Genomic DNA, 15858 nt, shown 5'->3' on the forward strand with positions numbered 1-15858 from the left:
TATAGATACATTCATTTTATTCATTTGTCTATTTCCGGACGGAGGAAGTACATGATACCAGACTCTTGACTGATCATAGCTTTTTTTGTTGTTGCGAAAGACTGTTAATAAAATACAAAGATTTAGAGGACGTGTCAAGCATTTACCACACTACATCATATTTGAAAAGCGAACTATGCAAAATTGATGAAATAATAACTCACATATATCTGCAATTTTTAAAAGATACATAACCATATAAACACCGAAACTTGTACATGTATAATTGGCAAAATGAATAGTAACATAAAGGTAGCTATAACAATTGACTGTTTATTCTATTAATGATGCCACTGATTTCTTGCTTTCGAATACAAAATAAACAAAGCAAAACGATGGCGTGATTACTTAACGACCTGACTGCAGACCATTAACAACTTTCTTCTCGATGCTGAAATATTCAACACTTGTTATTGTCGAGCTGACCATCGATGAGGGCTCCCCAAGTAGGCATTCCATCTCTTCAGGGTTCCGCTGCACCCATGGATGTTGCAGCACCTTCCTCAGACTATCAAGCTTCTCCGCAACTTCCTTCATCGATGGCCTGTTGTCACCACACATCTCTAAGCAACGCATCGCTAGCTCCGCGATCTCTTCAAGAATCTCTGTGTTATCCCTGTCCTTGAGCTCAACATCCAAGATTTGCTCGAGCTTATTCTCCTTCATGGCATACATAAACATCATCGATAGGCTCTTCTCGTGGGCAGGGACATCCGGATTGAAATTAAATGGCAATTTGGCCGTGAGTAGCTCCAACAAAACAACCCCAAAGCTGTACACGTCGCTCTTGTCCGTCAGCAGATTGGTTTGCATGTACTCCGGGTCAAGGTACCCGCATGTTCCATGTACCAGTGTGATGAATTGTGACTTATCAGTTGGTGCCAGGATGGAGGCGCCAAAGTCAGAAACTTTAGCTTGGTGGTCCATGTCAAGAAGAATGTTGGACGACTTGACATCACCGTGGAGGATCGGCGTCGAAGTCGACGAGTGAAGGTAGGCAAGAGCCTCGGCGGACTCATGGGCGATCCCCAAGCGAGTAGCCAAGGAGATACGCATACCATGGTCACCGTGTATGAGCTGGAAGAGGGTGCCATTTGGGACAAACTCATATACCAGCATAGGGACTTCCACTTCAAGGCAACACCCGAGGAGCTTCACTATATTTCTATGGTTGACCTGGGACAAGATTAGCATTTCTTTACCGAATTCTTTCTTTTGTTGCTCGTCGATGGTCTTGCATCTCTTCACCGCTACTTCCACATTACCCTTAAGAAACCCCTTGTACACGGTCCCATAGCCTCCTTGACCCAGTACTCGTTGTTCACCGAATCTGTTTGTGGCTTGCTGCAATTCTTCTTCCGTGAATATTTTGAATGTAATACCTTGCTTTGACCTCATCTCATCAAATAATATCAGACCACCGTGTCGTCGGAAGTATTCCTTTTTCATGTTTTGTAGTTTCTCTCCTGGATCAAGCAGACACATGATACAACAACCACAAAGACGACAAGTACCACACTTGCACCTGCAGGTATTTGTTCACAACAAGTTAGTTTCCATATGAGTAATGACTACTTAAAAGTGTTGTGTTGAAGGAAAAATAGAAATACCAACTACGCCTGCCAATGACACATGTATATCCAATGCAAAAAAAATTATGATCACCCAATGCAAATATTTGACCATCAGTTTCAACAAAAATACACTCCCTTCGTCCGAAAATACTTGTCCTAGAAATGAATAAAATCGATGTATCTATAACTAAAATAAGTCTAGATACAACCATTTCTAGGACAAGTATTTCCGGATGGAGGGAGTATTATCTTAAAAGAAATCACAACCTTATAAATGTATATTTGATAACCTTATAAATGTATATTTGATAATGAATCTAGCATGAATTTTATGTTATCAATGTTTGTAGAGTTTTGGAAAGTGATGGTCAAACTTTTAAAGGTTTGATGTACTTGTAAAATAACGACCACATTTGCTACCATGAGTAGGAATTTGGCCAAATAGGAATTGCTTAAATCAAGAAAATATATACCGGACTATCACGTTAGTATAAACTTCATATTGTTTTCATGCGTCTCCAATCAACTGTCTACATGAGATGTAACTTACCTACAACAGGCATCGCCGGAAAAAGGAAATGCTTTTGCACACAACCGTCATTCGTCATATAATCTCCTGGGTGGCATGAACAACTGTAATGCCCTAACGTGTTCTCGCAGATTCCAGAGCCACAGAGAGTAGCATTTTCATGGCACTCGTCAATATCTGGAACAGAACAATTGTTTTCAGTTTAAGTTACCAAGAAGTGCGTAAATGTGGCTCCTGAATTAACAAGGTGCACAAGAGTTCATGTCAAATGTACAAGGCAGCAAAAGGGAAGTCACCTTGGCATCCGTTTATGATGTAAGGGTTGCCTTTGTACCCATCAGAGCAATTGCAGCGATAACCTGGCGCGTTGGTGGTGGAATTCACGCACACACTGTTGCTGCTAACACAGGCGTAGGAACTATTCTTCTTAGCTTGCTCGCAACTCGACGATTCTATTTCCCAGTTCAGGACAATAGGAACTCCAGCTTTGTATGTATCATTGAATACTGTGGAGTTGACATAGCTGGTTTTGAAACTGAAAGCCGCCTTTTCTATAAGTGCCACGTAGCTGCAAGGACTGCCGTCTCTCCATGTTTGTGAGGTGTTATAGTTTTTGTTGAAATAGCCATAAATTCCGTACGCCTTTCGGGACATCGGCTTGACAGCAGCCGAAACCATCGCATGTGGCATTCTTCAGGGTATCCGTGCCACGATAGTTGTCGCAAGAGGACGAGCAGCCTACCACATACTGCACGGAGAAAGTGTATATGAGATGTCTTGAACCAAACTTACACTAGTACCATTTTTTCATGAAATGAATCCTGGTTTGTAATACCACATGTGTTGCATGTCAATTAACACTATTTAAACAGAATATCTCTTTAAAATCAAAAGTGAAAAGTATATTTTTCGTCCCTCGATTATATCGAAAGTCTAGAAATGGTCCCTTAATTTCAATGCCAGAATTTCTTAGTCCCCCAACTGCCAAAACCGGATACTTTTCGTGCCTCCGGCCATTTGGATCAAAACCGGAAATTCTTAGCTCCAAACAATCAAAACCAGATATTTTTCGCCCCTCCGACCATTCGTGTTCTGGTTTTGACTCGGACCCTAAGAATTTCTGGTTTTGGAATCGAGGGACCATTTCTTGACTTTCGATATAATTGAGGGGTGAAAAATATACTTTTTCCAAATCAAAATAATTAAGATAATCTTTCCTAAAAGTGTACTGGAAATGGAAAAATGTTTCTCTATGCTATAGTTAGCGTCATAGATTGCCGACAAGTTATCTGGAAGCTTAAAATACCACATATATAGCATTATGTATTTCTAGTTGACCACTCAAAATAGTATCCCGAAGACAAGAATGTATTACATGTATTAAAAAAGTATGATTGGTTAACCGAAAACAGAAAGACACGCTACAAAATATCACAAAAAGCAAAATATTCAATGATAGACCTTACTTAATCAACAAATCATAGTTGACAAAACTATGTAAATACCAACAATTTTTGTTCTTTTGAGAAAACACTCTTTTGAAATAGACCTTCGTCCCGCTTTATAGATAAAGCCACACAGCCGAACGATGCAAGGTGTTGAGGAAATTCTCCCACAAGCTGATCAAAGATAGCATGATAAAAACTAGTCGAACACCGCTAACAACACAGAAGTGCGCTACTCAGCACACCCCCAACTAGCTAACGAGTAATAGCATGGGAGAGGGTGAGGGTAGAACACCCTGAGACACCACCAAAGCCATCAGCGACACACGAAGACAAGCAACCTAGAAGAAACCACCGGATTTCGCTGCAACAATTCCAGCACACCACCGCCCGAGAGGACCCTCTGTCCTCTCGCTCTAGACCGAGGAGCGCCGACTCTGCCTTGCACAAAAAGGAAGAAGAGTCATAAGACCTCATCATGTGTAAATGAGGGGGGCCAAAAGTGACCATCAGTCGCCGTAAATGAGGTGGGATCGAGTGATACTCCAAACAAGCCCAACCATGCCTTTGCGACCGGAGGACACCCGCACTCGCCAGAGACACCCCCCCCCCCCCCAAGAGGGTTACTAGGCACATCTCCACCGTCATTGATCCCGCTGGAGCGAGCATTGGTTTTCACTCAGAGCGCTAGCAAGGGCGTGTAGAACCAAGGCGGTGCCTCCAAGAGAAACACGACACCCGCAGGCATCGCTATCTCTGGCACCAAGACGCGGAGCTTTTGCCTGGCAACTCCCACACACTTCGCCGAGTGGCTGAAGTCACCCACCACGACGGGATCAAGAACTCCGATCAAGATCGGAGTTTTGCCGCCATAGACAACAGCGGCCTCGCCAAGACCACCTGCCATGACGCACCTCACCCTTCACATGACCAAGGAAACAGTGTCGTCACGCTACTCACCGAAGAGCCAACAATAAGGCACGTCATCCAGGGCATCCACACCTGCCACTGCCGGTGCCCATGGTCACCGCCGACCAAAGGAGGAGCAAAGGCAACCCTACATACGTATGTGGAAGCTATGGGTCTACATAACGTATTTGACTTGCAAAAGATAAGGATAGTAATGGATTGGGTACGAGGTGAGTGGAATAATTTATATATCCATCTCCAAGATGCTCATTGACGTCAATATCTACCAATATCCATGTCCATGGACATAGGATTTTACCCGTGCCCATACCCAATAGGCATCCACCTTTGATGGGTACTTAATAGACAGGTCTAGAAACACACAGAAATGCATGTCATTCAATTGTAAATTTGATGAAAAATATGAAATTGAAATCACTTTTTACACAGTTGGACTTCACATGCAAGGACATATCACAGAAATAAAGTTTATAACTTGAATATTTTAGGAATTTGCTATAGGTCGAGCTACATGGTACCCCTTATCTTAGCCATCCATTTCTGCATTGTGATCCGTGCATGCACATTTGTCTTTTTTGTTTCTCTCAAACAAAACAACATGTAAATTTCAAACTTTGGAGGGCAACAAAACATTCTAACTACGATGTAGGAAAAACTTTCGGATTTTTCCATACCCTTTAACTGGTTAAAATATTTTTTAGTAAAATAAAATCTCATTTTGTATATTTATGTCACACCAAAAAAATCTGAAAGTTTTATCAAACATTGAAGTTCTAAAGTTTCTTTGATCTGCAAAATTTAAAGTCCATATGTTGTTTCATTTAAGAGAAACAAAAAAGATAAATTTTCATGTAGTAAGGTAGTTGGGGAGCACAAATCTCAAAGCAATGTTGGAGGGGTAAGGATAAGAGGTTTCATGTAGCTCGACCTCCACAGAAACTTTCTGTTTTAGGAACATGGCATCAATAACAGTCCGACAACAACACACCCAATTTTTCGGGTTGGGTTTGGATATGTTTTTCCACGAATGCACAAAGCTTGCGTATCTTTTCAATGATAGGTAGAAGAGAAACAACGGTGACATACAGAGGGAATGGAGGACCACACTAGCTGTGGGAAGAACAGAGAAGGATACAACACGACACAAACTCTCTAAGCTCAAACTCTAGCCGAGAAGGCAAAGCGATGAGATAGAGGGCTTCTAGACCACGTCACGACCAACGGTAGGCACCAACATCGCATGACCATGACATCAAGAATGACCGGGTTGAACACGACGCCAAGACTGGTCGGTTCAACGTACCTCCCACCTCAAGCGCCTAGGGCGTGTTTGGTTACCCACACCGATTTTTAGTGGTTGCATGGAAACCAGGCTGAGTGGAGACTACTTGAGCAACTTTCACCCGGCGTTTGGTTTCCTGGCTCGCATGGTGATTAGGAGTAAACAACTACACTTGAAATAGACCACCTCGGCCAGCACAGCGGCCTCCTTGGTGGGTGACACGGCCGCCTCCGGCACGCACCGGAGGATCTCCGGCTTCACCGCGCGCTTCTCCCGCGGCCGCAGCCCCTGCTTGGCTTCCACATGTGCGTCTGTGGCGATGCGCTGGAGGCAGAGGAGGCGCTTAACGAGGCCCCTGCCGAGGAGCGCATCAAACAACTCACGCCGCCCGTAGTAGGCGACGCGAAAGCAAAGCTCCAGCGCGGCGCATGCTGTGTGGGTCGGCGACGCACAGCAGGGCCACCAGCCGCGGGAGCTACCAACGCGCGTGCGGCTCATCCACCAGCGGCATCCGAATCGCCGCCACCAACCCGTTGAGAGCTCGTAGGGGTGCCGATGAGGAGTGGGATGCTGCGGTGGACACCAGCGCAAGCGCCGCCGCTGCGCACCTGTCGCTTAGAGCATCTCCAGCCATTCGGCCCCTCAACGCACCCGGCGATAGCGGTTTGGTCAATGCGCCGGCGTTTTTTTGCCCTGGGGGCAATGCAGTTCCCAGCCGTGCCCCCTGGTTTCGGCCCCAAGACACACATAAATTCAAACTTGTCTTTTCCCGCTGCCAAAAAACGCCACAAGTTCGGCGATCAGCCCCAAAGTTCGGCGATCAAACATAGACGATAGTTCGACGCTCAAAAGGAAGGACGCATAGACAAAGGAATGCATCAAACAACGTGCTCCTCCGGCGTTGGACTGGCCGGCGTCGGCGTCGGCGAGGCACTCGTCTTCTTTGGACGTCCACTTGACGCGCGGCTCGCCCGTCCTGGCCCCCGCTTCTTCTTTTTCCCTTTCCTCGCCGGCGCGGGCGCCGGCTCCATCTCCTCCTCCTCCTCCTTGCCGTCGTCGAGCTTGTTGTCCATGTCGTCGGTGGTGTCCATTGTGTCGTCTTGCGCGCGGAACCCGGGGGAGGAGGCGGCGGCGACCGAGCCGCTCGTGATGATCTCGTCCATGTCGGCTTCCGTCACGTCGGGGTTGCCGAAATGTGACGACGAGACTTGCGAGAAGGGCACGGTGCCACGGTGTAGAGGCAGCGTCGGGGAGGCTATGTACGCCGGCGACGAGTAGTTGTACAGGGTGTACTGGAGGCCGGCAAACGCGGGCGAGGGAGTGCGTTGGTCGGGGTTCAGACTGGAGGGTGAGGTGCGCTGGCCATGTGGAAATGTGATGTTGGGGTTGAATCCACCATGCGCGTCGCCGTCGGCGTAGCCAGGCGAGGGTGCGTACCCCCAGGACGGTGGCGGCGGCGAGAAGCTGGCCGGCGATGCGACGCTCTGCTGGCTCCACGCAGCTTGCGGGCCGTGGCTGCCAGGCGGATTCGTCATCCCCGCACGAGACGCCTCTGCCTGCTCTGTCGCCGACGCGGCCGCGTCCCGGACCTTCTTGGCGTTGAGCCTATACCGCCGGTCGGTGGTGACAGCCTCCCTGCACTGAACCTCCGCCCTCCACTCGGCGTTCGACATGCCCGGTGGTTTTGCCATCGGCGCCCCCGGCTTCCTCTGCTTCGGTTGGGTGGAATCAGCAGTGGCAGCGGCACGAGGGGCCGAATACTTCTTCGGCGGCATGGCGGGATGGCGGACAGATGGGAGAAGAATGTCGGGAGAAGAGGGGCAGAAGGGGGGAAGCAATGGGAAAATGGAGGAAAAGTGGGGAAACGGCGGGAAAGGGCCTGTTTGTCACTGAGAGAGTGGACGCATGCATCTTTTGGCTTCGGTCGGCGCCCCCCGGGGGCCTGGGTTCGGCTCGGGTTCGCCGGCTATTATTTCGGCCCAAACCAACGAAAAATGAGGACCTGGGGGCGCGACTGGGCCGATTTTTCGGCGCCGGCGCTAAAAAGAGCCCTGGGGGCATGTTGGGGGGGGGGGGGGACTCGAGATGCTCTTACCTCACTCGGGTCCCTGTACCATGCCTGCACCGCCGCAAAAATGTCGTGTCAGAGCACCGCATCCTCCAGCCATGCGTCTAAACACCCCGCCCCGCCCAATAGCCATGCCTCCAGCTCCGCCAGCAACGCGCGCGCCCGGGCGTCGGCATTGCCCCCGCTGCCCTACTGCCTCAGTGTGGCCACAAGGTGCGCGGCGAGCTCACGCTCCTACCTGGCCTGGATATCCGTCATGACACACCCTGCCGCCTGTGTGATCCCTCGCCTTGCCTTGCACCAGACCCGCGGTCCACCAACCACACCACCTCCGGCCTCCATGGCAGTCGACTCGACTGCTCACGAGAGGGCCTTGACGGTGGTGAGCACACGGCAGAGCGGGTGCAACCCGTGGTTGCCGCTGAACAGGTCATTGGCGTCGGCATGTCCTCACTTTCTTCCGTGTACAACTTATCTCGAAGGAGATTAAGGAGGTGATTACCACAAACCATGTGCAAACACGTACTGCCAGAGCCACCCATGTGCACTCCAAAGCATCGCTCGGGTCTGGCCAGCTGGAAACTGCCGATTTGGTAGTTCCCAGCGATACAAGCCCAAAGATGCTTTAAGAACCATGCCATGCAGGCCGAACAATGTTTGCATATAACCAAACAGCCAGACATAAAAAGATTGGCATACAATAAGCCTGGTTGGGCCTCACGCACGCAACCATACACGTCCCTAGAGAATCGGCAAGTGTGATGCATGACCTAGCCGGCTTGGATGGAGAAGCCATGAAGGGAGCGCCATCGACGTCGTACTTTGCGCCCCGGCTGCCCACACCATGAGGAGCAGTCCAGACCACCAAAGCACCCAAGATCTTCGAATCCAACACCGAACATACCACGAGTAACCAAGAGAACGCCTTCATGAACGATACGATGCCAAGTTGCAGCTGCCATCTGGTTCGGCGAACCAGACCTAGGGTTTCCCCCGATACTCGAAAAGGGGCATGGAAAAGAGTCCATGAAGGCACCTCCAAAAAGGGGGATGACACCCACAGGTGTCGATGCCGCCAGCATCGGCAAGCCGAGTAGGGATTTCGCCCCGGCCAAAGTCCGAACAATCCAAAACACCGTCAAATCAGGATTCCAAGATGTGGGAACCACCACCGCCGAAAAGAGAGTTCGCCCATCACTGGGGAAGCTGACATCGGGCGCCGTGGGATGCTCCATCATCGCCAACAACCACAAATTGCCACGCGTAAGATCTTGCCAGGGAGGCTAGAAACTACCACCAGCAGCACCACGGCCAGCCCAAGGGGACGAGGCGTGGCCGGGGCGAGCCTCCGCAACTAGGAGAACGTCGGACTGCCGGAGGAAAGGGGGGGAGTGGATGGATGAGGTCAGGTGGAGCGTAGGGGAAGGGGTCTAGACGCGTCGCACCCGCAATCACCAGTGACGACAGCGGGGAGAGAGTTGTGGAGGAGAGGAAGAACCACGAGATGGCGCCACCAAGAGGGCCGCATCCCGGATCTGCCCCCGGGGGCATGCAGGAAACCGAGGGAGTGGCGGCGGCGGGGAGGAACTGGGACTCGTGAAGGCGAGGAGGAGGGACCACGAGAGGGAGAGCACCAACCCGGATCTGCCACCAGGGGCACGCATGCAGCCAGCCGCCAGGCCACCGGGAGAGGTGCCGCCGCGCTGGCCGCCAGCCGCCGAATCCCGCACGCACCAAGACGAGTCTCGAGGAGAGACCCCGTCTCCACTGCCACTACACGAGCTTTGCCCGGTGGTGGCCTCCGACGGCAGCGAGGGGAGGAGCTGGCGAAGGGGAGCCTGGTGGCGGCGCGGTGGGGGCTGCCGCCAAGCGGCGTGGGGGCTGAGAGCATCTCCAGTCGCGCCCCCAGAAAGGCCTCCCCAGGCGATTTTTTCGCGCCGGCGCCGAAAAAACGGCCCAGTCGCGCCCCCAGGAGCCCGATTTTCGCCGGCCTGGGCCAAAATCAGCGCTGGCGGACCCAGGCCAAACCCGGCGCGCTGGGGGGCGCCCAGGGACGCCGGGGCGAGATGTTTTGGCGCGAAGCAGCCGCGGGCCCGCCGAGTCAGCGAGACGGGCGCTTCGTCGCCCTCATCGCCTCGGTTCATGCGGGAATCAATGCCAAGGCTGCCGCGCTGCCACCGCCGGTCAGCCTTGCCATTGATTCCTCACGGGCGGCGCGTCATGGGGCGGCGCGGCGACGCCTCCCTCCCGCGCACGCGTACATACAGGTGCGGCGTACACACGGGCGCGGCTATATAAGCCGGTGGCCTCCCTCGCCTCTGGCCACACCAGCCCTAGCCGCCGAGCTCTACCTCTCCCGTGCGCCGCCGCCGAGCCCTCCCTCTCCCTCTCCCGTGCGCCACCGCCGAGCCCTCCCTCTCCCTCTCCCGATGGCCGAACGTTTCCCCGGCGACGAGGCAGCGGCCAACGGCTTCGGCCGCCGCTCGCTCCGCGAACACGAGTCGTGACTCCTGTTCGAGGCCAACATCCCGGCGCCGCCGGACATGCGCGCCGGGCCAACGGGGTGGAGGCTCAGCAACGGGGGAGTGCCCATTCCCCCGTTGCCCGACGCCGTGGCGCGCGCACCCTACTTCGCCGCCGAGGTAGAGATCGTGCGCTCCTCCCTCACCGACGAGCAGCTCGCCCTGCCCCAGTACGCTGCCGACAACCACGCGGCGTGGACGGCGTACTTCGAGTGCCGTCAGGAGTAGAGGCCGGCGTCCACCAATGGGGCGCCGGTGGTGGGCGGCACGAAGAACAGCGAGGGGCGCCACCTGTGGTGGGGCGTCCCCGGCCGCACGCTCGAGGGCGTGCTGACGCACCTTGAGGGCGGCAACAACCCGCCGCTGGCATACCCTCCCCCGGCGAGGGCGGCCGCCCCGGCCCACCACCGACGCGCCGGGCAATGGATGCCCAGGAGGTTTGGCTCCTCCTCGTCTTCCTCCTCGCACTCTTCTTCCCACTCCTCCGGCTCTCCGGCGCTGCTCGGCGTCAAGGCCGAGCCCGCGGCGGAGACGCCGCTCGGCCGGCGCACTCGCAGCGCCGGCATCGTCATCAATGAGGGCGGCCGGCGCGCCTCCTCGTCGGCTCCTCCGCGCATCGTCAAGCCAAAGACGGAGCCGGGGCTCGCGCCGGTGAAAACGGAGCCGGGTCTCCCCGCCGTGAAGACGGAGCACGGCGACGTGGAGCTCGACGACGACGCAGCCCTGGAATGGGCGCGCAAGGACTCCCTGAAGATGGCGATGGAGCGCCAGTGTGCCGCCCTGCGGCGGTTCGAGCAGCGCCGCCGGGGCCGCGACGAAGGAGGGGTCGTCGTCATCGAAGACAGCGACGACGACGACGCGCCGCCGCCACCACCAGTCCGCCTTGGCGACGCCGGGCAGGGGTCCACCAGGGACGGCCGCGTCAAGAAGGAGAAGGCCGACGACGACGACGGTGGCGAGGATGGCGGCGACGACGGCGACTACTCCGCGTTCAGCGAGTTCTTATTTTAGATTTCTTTACTATGTACCGCGAACATGTCTAATATATGCCAAAGTTTGCTAAAATTTAGACGTGTTTAGCCGAAATTCGCCGAACGTTTTTTTTTTTGAAAAATTTAGACGCGTCTGGGGGCGGCCCTGGGGCCGGCGACTGGGGACCAGCTCGCCCCCAGACCTTTTTTTGCGCCGGCTCGCCCCCAGGCGGCGATTTTAGGCACCCCTAAGGGGCCAACGGCTGGAGATGCTCTGAGCAGCTGCCTTTTGCCTAGTTTATGCTTGTGCGCGCAGAGTTGTACCCATGTCAATGCCCATCATTTATCTGGTAGGGTTCACGGGCTGCCATGGGCAAGAAAAACATGGCCAAACCCTACCCATAAGGTACTTGATATCCAGGGAAGCCTTGATATGTCCTCTGACATTAATGATGGCCGCCGGGTTGTAGCCGTTCAAAGCCGTATATACAAGCGGGTGAGCTAGAGTAACATCGCGTAAAAAGTTCAGTGTTTTGTTTTGTTACCATGTTGTTGGCATGGTTTTATGAAACGATGGATATGTCCTGAGCTAAAAATAGTTGTTCCAGGCAGGTTTTACTCCCCGGAAGTTAATTGAAACTAAAGCTCGAACATTTTCACCTGAATCAAATAAGTATAACAAAGAAGCCGAAGTACTCACAGAAGAGCTCCTCGTATAACCGAGAGTATCACACCCGATGACGATAATTGCGTTGTCCACTTCTGATATCCAGAAAGGTGTCAAGAAGAAGGCCGCCTCTCCATTTCGCTCGGTTATACTGCGGGTGGATGGGTCATAGCACTGAGACGAGATCGTCGTGGCCTTCATCCAGGCCTTGCCGTCAGGCAAAGAGATATTAGTCACCTCGATCATATCTTCCAACCATGGAGTACTTACAAAAGGCTTCTCGACGCCACCAGCGATGGTCATGCAGTCGATATTAAAGCCGCTGATATCTAAGCCAGTGCCGCTGGTATCAACACCGGGGTTGAACTTGAACGCGCACTCCTCGCCGATGCCGAACGGGAATGGAATGTCGACATCGCCGCACTTCGTCCGGCAGCCGGGACGCTGGCCTGCCGGTACATCGGCCGAGGCCATCACCCAAATCGCCGAAAGGCAGATAAGAGCACGGCAAGAAAGAAGAAACCGAGAATACCCCAGCTTCATCATTGCGGTGAACCGGTAGGCGTGGGTGTGTGCTGCTGAGCTCCGGGACCTGACGATAGTGCCACCGTGCGCTATAAATAGATGCGAGCTAATAGTTCTCGTGAATGGCCAACTGGAGGTTGACTACTACTTGACTTGTAGTTATTCGATTTAAATAATTCATCCGGGTTTATTAGACTCTCATATTTTGAGTCAAAATTTGACCATATATTTATGCGTAATACTATCTTCGTCCTGATTTACTAGCCCCTTCGTATTTTAGGTCATATTTTGATCATGATTTTAACTAATAAAATACAACTTATACGTCATAAAAATAATATCATTTAAAACTACATTCGAATACAAATCTAACAATTATTTTTTGGCATGCATTAATATTTTGCTTGGCAAATATATGGTTAAACTTTGATCCAAAATACGATGGGGCCAATAAGCCCCGATGGAGGTAGTTAAATGTAAGCTATATCTGAAAAAAAATTGGCATCATTGAAAATTTATTCAAATACGAATCCAACACTATTTTTTGTGACATATCACTTATATTTTGCAAATCAAATCTACAGTCAGATTTTAATCAAAATACAAGGGTGCCTAATAAACCCGGACAAAGATAATAATTGACAAAGCTTAATAGTTGTACCGTATCTAAGAGCAACTCTAGCAGAACCGCCATAATCCTAATCACCATCAGCCATATGTATGGAATGCTCTTCATATGCATACGAAGGCTGCCGAGGCGATCCACAAACATAGAGTCACCATATCTCAGCGTTCATATTTGTTTTTCGTTTTTTCATTTAAACACTTGACTTTCCCTCCATTCTAGTTTCATCTCTAGGCTCTATTCTAACAACAAGTGCACGAACATCTATCAAATTTCATGCTATCAATAGATCGTTGTAATCTTCTTCCCAATATCAAAATTTGCATCCATCCTACACACAAAAAATTTGAGCAAACAATGAACTACCGAATTTGCGCCAGATCAAGTGAACAACCGATACTCCATCTTTTTTGCACTTGAAGAACACCCATCCGGGGTGTTCCGGCGTGGTGGACACTCGGCGCACCACCTCCCCGGGCAGTCGTCGCACTTTATGACTGGCAACGGGGAACCCACGAGCCGTTGGGCTAGCGCCGAGTTCGGGCGACAGACGGGCGTGTCTTCCCCGACGAACTGCTGACGGGACAGATCCGAGCGGCTAGAGGCGAAGGCAATACCTGCATGCGGCGTGAAGGCGTTGCGGGGGTTGTGCGGTCCGCTACCCGGCCAATCCATGACAAACACGTAGTCACCGACGGCCGGATGCGTCAAATCCGGCGGCGGTGGCAGCTGCAGATATCTTGATTTTGCGCCGGGGACGAGGCGAGAGAGGCCCAAATCCAGGGGTTAAGGACCGCGACGGAGCCTAGGGAACATCCGCGATGGTGGCCAGTGGCCGGCATGGGGAGGGGGGCGCCGACGTAGATGCGGCGTGGGAGTGTGATGGAGGAGGCCGCAGAGGGGAGGAGATTTTTTTCTCCAAGCCCGAGCGATGGAGGATAAATAGGGAGGTGGGGCATGACTGAGGATAATTTATTCTCCACTAACGTTGGTTGGGGATCAGCTAGATTAGAGCAGTAAAATCAATTTTTTACTCTCTAGTCGATTATAGGAGATCGGTCAGAGTTGTCCTTATGAGTATCTTAAGTAACTCAGCCGTAGCTTCAAAAAAAAAAAAAGCTTCAAAAAATAGTAACTCAGCCGTCCATCGCGATCCTGAAGTCGTGAAGACCTGATGCGTTGTTTCGGTCGTTACGAGTTGTCCTTATGAGTATCCTTGTCGCTTTTCTCCATGGAGAAGATTATTTCGGAGAAATTTCCAACCCGATGAAAAGGACTGCCCCGACATGCACGTCCAATCCAGTGAACTGGGGCGACCTTGACCCAACGCGTCCGTCCGTGATCGCAACGAAAATACGTTTTTTCGTTATAGAAAAATACAGAGAACATCTAACGACTCTACGTGCGGCGGTGCTTCCGGCTCGCATGAGACAGCATTCCAGGTCTCTGGGAGTACTGAACACAGGTGTACTGTGTGGACAGAACTTGTTACGGAGAACCCACGGCAGTGCGAATCGGTCCATCCCGCCGGTTTTCTCCCGGCGAGCTGCAATCACGGTGGACCAGACGAGTGGAAACCTCGTTCTCAGTCGTAGTAGTACAGCGAGAGCTTCTTAGAAGACGTACGTACTGGTACTGCCTGTCACACAGCGACGCTCCGTGCCTGCGTGGCTCCGGGCATCTTGGAACAGAGTAGCTGATTCAGAGAGCACCAGGATTCCAGATGTCTTTGGCTGGGAATATCATCAGTTCAACACATCAAACGTTTGACCTGACGCTAGGCCGTGTCGACTTTTCGACACGGCGCGGCCGTACTACTGCATCGCCCCGGGCATCTCGGACGTCGCTGAGTGATCGAGTGCCTAATTTTTCTACAGGAACGCATAAGTGTTAGTAGTAATGTGATGAATTCAAGCTATTTTGAAGATCTGTGTAAGTGGCTTCTCAAATTCCATTTTGGACCATCCATGCACCTGAGATTTTGTGCGGCATTGCCTACCTTACGGAGGAGTTAAAAGCACCTAAATTCTAAAACTTGCACAAAATGTGATGATTTAGCTTACAAATTGTAAAACTTCACCCCGCCATCCTCAAACTTGTCTTGTATATGACAATTTAGTCCTAAGCCTAACACAGCGCGACATGTGGCAGCCAAGTGGCCGGACCGGTCGTCGACCCCCCTGTTGTTTTCCCTATTCAACCCACATGACAGCTTACCTACATTAAATTTGTCTCCTTGCACACATCCCATTTCATCGCCACCCACGTTATGTCCTGTCGGGGCCGATATGAGCTCAACAGCGATCGCCTGCTGATGACATCAGCCACCACGGCATCGTCGCTGGAGCTAACTGGCGGTGTGGAGGCGCCTCCTCCGATCATCTTGTCTGCCCGTTCGGCGTCTTCCCTTTGAAGTATTGTGAGTCTCTACCTCACTCTCCTATGCTCTGCTCCTTTCGTCACCAGCCAGTTCCGTCGTCAACAACACCGCTCATCGGTGTGATTCGAGCTCGATTCAAGACCGTCTAGTGTTGTTGCTTGCTTAGGGTTCTTGCAGAGCTGTAGAGCTAGGGTCTTGCACGCATACCAGGCTGGCCCATTAGCATAGGTCGCTTGCTCGCTTTGCTACCTTCAGCTCGCTCGCTCGGTGACGTACTGGTTCGTCTGATTTTTCTTTCATT

At 51.9% G+C, this 15858-nt stretch overlaps 1 pseudogene; it reads right to left on the bottom strand.

The window, feature by feature from the left end:
* Positions 1 to 215: 215 nt before the first annotated feature.
* LOC109733226 (wall-associated receptor kinase 3-like) lies at positions 216 to 12646 on the bottom strand (annotated as a pseudogene).
* Between the last annotated feature and the right edge of the window lie 3212 nt (positions 12647 to 15858).

The sequence above is a fragment of the Aegilops tauschii genome, chromosome 5, assembly GCF_002575655.3.
Source record: "Aegilops tauschii subsp. strangulata cultivar AL8/78 chromosome 5, Aet v6.0, whole genome shotgun sequence".
NCBI classification, from domain to species: domain Eukaryota; kingdom Viridiplantae; phylum Streptophyta; class Magnoliopsida; order Poales; family Poaceae; genus Aegilops; species Aegilops tauschii.